At 44.7% G+C, this 4,011-nt stretch overlaps 1 protein-coding gene across 1 annotated transcript in view; it reads left to right on the top strand.

Annotated features, from left to right (window-relative positions):
• LOC107159730 (zinc finger protein 420-like) overlaps positions 1-4,011 on the top strand; it is a 54,334-nt gene that overhangs the window by 41,490 nt on the left and 8,833 nt on the right. The gene's annotated exons all lie outside the window — the stretch shown is intronic.

Raw genomic sequence — 4,011 nt, 5'->3', positions numbered from 1 at the left:
TTTTTAAAGAGAGAGAGAGAGAGAGAGAGAGAGAGAGAGAGAGAGAGAGAGAATTTTTAATATTTATTTTTCGGCGGACACAACATCTTTGTTTGTATATGGTGCTGAGGATCAAACCCGGGCCGCACGCATGCCAGGCGAGCGCGCCACCGCTTGAGCCACATCCTCAGCCCCTTGGCTAGTCCCTTGTGATATTTGTTTCATTTAACCATCTCATATCCTCATAAGCTCCTAAAATGCAGAGACTGTTCTACCTCGAATGTGGTTTATTACTAACATTATAACATGAAATATAATGTTAATACAATTTAAAAAATCACACTTGGAGAAGAACACACAGTAAAAGTGCTTGTTGCTCTCAGAGCTCCCAGCAGAAGGGGACAGTGTGCACAGATGCCCACACAAAGTCACTTGAAAGAGCCTGGCCAAGGCAGGGGGAAGGGCAGAACAAGGGCCAGTGGGCCTTCAGAGGGTTATGGGTGGGAAACTTGTGGCACCAGGGAGGCATTCTCACTGGGAAATGTTTTTTACATTTTTCTTTTTTTTTGGTGCTATGGATTGAACCCAGGGGCACATTACTACTGAGTCACATTCCCAGTTCTTATTTTTTGCTTTTAGACAGAGTTTCACTGAGTTTCTTAGGTCCCTGATATGTTGCTGAGGGTAGCCTTGAACTTGTAATTCTCTTGCCTCAGCCTCCCCCAGCTACTAGCATTACAGCTGTGCATCATCTCTGGCCTCTGACATGTAAGTTGAATGTACTGGGTTAATAGATGTCTGGGTTCTTTTGTGTAGCTATATGAAAATACCTGAGACTAGGTAATTTATAACAACAGAAGTTAGTTTTCTCACAGTTCTGGAGGTTGGAGTGTCCAAGTTCAAGGTGTTGGCAGAGCTGATATCTGTTGAGCATTGGTCTCTCCCTCTGAGAGGGTGCCTGTTGCTGTGTTCTCCATGGGGATGTGAACACTGTCCTCCCATGGCAGAGGGGTGGCAGGGCACAGGGAAGGGGCCTACACTGCTTTCTTAATTCCCTTATGGATTAGGGTGCTGATCCATTCATGAGGCTCCACATCCCAGAAGTCCCACTTTTAATACCACCTTGGGGCACTAAATTTCAAAACATGAATTTTAGATGAAGTTCACACCACAGATTGGGGAAAAAGGTTAAATGGGAGGGACATCATGAGGTCATAGTTAAACCACCCCCATGATAAGCACAAACACTCAGAAACAGACAATGGCCAAATGGAAGTCCATTATAGGCCAGCCTCAGGCTCTCAGTAGTCATGGAATCAATAAAGAGAAACGAAGTCAGGTTCCCATCAGCTGAAGAGTGGGCAGGTGAGATGTGGCAGGTCCTTGCAATGGAGTAGTACTGGGCAAGGACATCATGTACTGCTCCATGCTGCTACTGGAGGAATGGCATAGACATTATGCAAAGGGAAAAAAGTCCATGAAAGACGGTTGGTGTTGAGATGCCATTTACAGGAAGAGTTCCCAGCAGGCAGATCTGTAGAGACGGAGCAGGGGTGTGGCTGCCAGGGCCTACAGGCAGGAGGGTGAATGGGGAGTGACAGGTAAAGGGAAGGGGTGCCTGTGGTTCCTGCTGCTGTTTGTAGTAGGAGAAAAAGTTGAATTGAAGGAAGGACTGGTTTCTTTATAGGAGCCAAGGGGCACACCTGTAATCCCAGAGACTCGGGAGGCTGGGGCAGGAGGATCACAGTTCAAAGACAAGCTCAGGAACTTAATGAGACCTAGTCTCAAAAAAAATTTTATTTTTTAAAAAAGCATGAGGATGTAGTTATTAAGTGCCTCTGGGTTAATCCCTGGTACCACAAGAGGGTGTGGTGGAAGCAGGTAGTCATGATCTAGAGAAATCTGTCTCCCTAGGAGGCACACTGCTGAAGTCAGGAAGTGACTTCTGGGCACCATCAGAAGCATCTGGTCTGTTAAGACCTCAGCCAGAGCTGGGTGCAGAGAATGTGCATTTGACCCCAGAACCCACCAAACCTCAGAAAGGTCACCAGATGCAGCTAGTTCCTGACTTCTGTTTTCCAGGCTTACAGTGGTACAAACTGTCCCCACACAACCACTGGTGCTTGCTTTTAGGTCAGTGTTTAGCACTGTGCATAATGTAGTCAGCACTTTGTGGGCTGGGGAGAGGCTCAGTGGTAGAGTTCACTTAGTGCTGCAGTCTGGCTGGGCACAAATCACGAGCCACTGAAGCAGGAACAAACTTTTATTTCTGAACTCTGACAGCACGCTCCACACACGCTCCCCGGGAACTCCTCCCGAATGCCACACGGCTCCTGCAGGAACCAGCAGCCAGAAATATCCTCCGGAAATTCCTCCTCCTGCACTTCCCCAACCAATGAGAACTCTCCGGGAATTCCCGGGAATCCCCACGAGAACTCCAAAGTAGCGTGAGAACTGCAAACTAGCAGCTGAGGCAGATACTAATGCCTCGCCTGTCAATCAATACTATTGGCAAAATGCCAGGGGCCATTCCAACTCAGCTGTGGCTTTCAGCATCTCCCCCCTTCTGTTTAATTAAACAACAAGCATTGTGGCTTAGGGACCATGCCTGTTAGGTTGTCCAATACAACATATGGTCCTTACCCGTCATCGGATGAGCTGACCTCTAGGTGTCAGCCTCCTGTCTTAGGTTGGTACCACTGCAATTGGATCATATCCGTCACTGACTAGCGGTCCAGCATACAGCCATACTTGTGGATAGGCCTTTGCGCCAGTGTGTGGGGGGGTGAGGTTCTTTGCCTCACCTCTGTTGGCCCCCAAATTTGGCCTTGGTGCCAGTGGGGGGGGGGTGAGGTTCTTTGCCTCACCTCTGTTGGCCCCCAAGTTTCAGACCATCACTAGCAGAAGGGAGGAGGATACAGAAATGCCACGACACTAAGCCAATTGATGGCTCCTTTGAAAAATTGTACCACCGGTGACACCATCAGCAAAGATACTCCAGCAGTACCACAATTCGCTGCACCAACAGATAGTTCACAATGCATACAAGTGATACACAGTCCAGGCAATTTCTGCAAGCAGTTCAAAGCAGAGGAATCTATCAATATGTCCATTTCCTCCCAAAGTAAATCGACTCCTTGATTGAACATTACTTGTTGAGTTATTATTCATTGATGCATCAGTTTATACAGTTTACTGTGATAGCTATCAAAGAGGTTGTAGTTTGGTTTTATCTTTGTCTTCACCGGCACTAGGATGAAGATAGGAATTCTGGCAATGATGGCTAAAAAAAAATTATGTAACATTCTAACAGGCACTAAGAAAACAATTTTCTGAAAAATTTACATTATCCTGAACAGAATTATTAAATATAATGAAAAGGAAAGGTGAAAGTAAACAAACAGATCTGTAAACCTCCTTATTTGTTCACATATTAAAACAATCCTCAATAGCTGTTTACCCAATTTAAATTAAACCATTTAAATCATGTGAATAAAAAAATTTGGATCCATTTTTTCATGAGTATTCCTCATATATGATATATGGACATACGCACATGCAGACATACAACACAAAACACAAGTGTGCACACAAACATACAACACATAAGACCATAGTAAAGGCCTTGTAGCTTTACACAGGTGAAATCTCCGTTGCAATGTTTAAAAACTCCACAGTCAAAAAATAAAACTGATCAGAAAAACATTAACCTAGGTCTGTATGAGCTCAAGAAATAAAATAGAACTTTATGATGTGGGAAAAGGCAATAATAAAATAGATATTAAAAAAAACATCCTGGTTAATCACTGTCGCAGATGTAAGAATAGCCAAGCTGGAGCTCTGGATATCAGCTGTTATGGATTTGAGTCAAATCATCTTCTTTTTGGTCTATAGAAATCGCTTTGGTTAGTCTCTCTGGAATCCAAATCAGCTGCTGTTCTCCCTGTGGAAACACACAAACATAACCCTGACTCCAGACAATCACTGGTGAGGACCTTTCCATTGTCCTGTTAGAATATCCTTCCAAAGTAC

Source organism: Marmota marmota, unplaced genomic scaffold (genome assembly GCF_001458135.2).
Source record: "Marmota marmota marmota unplaced genomic scaffold, marMar, whole genome shotgun sequence".
NCBI lineage: Eukaryota > Metazoa > Chordata > Mammalia > Rodentia > Sciuridae > Marmota > Marmota marmota.
Note: the sequence above shows the minus strand (reverse complement) of the source record. Positions and strands in the feature narration are given on the sequence as shown.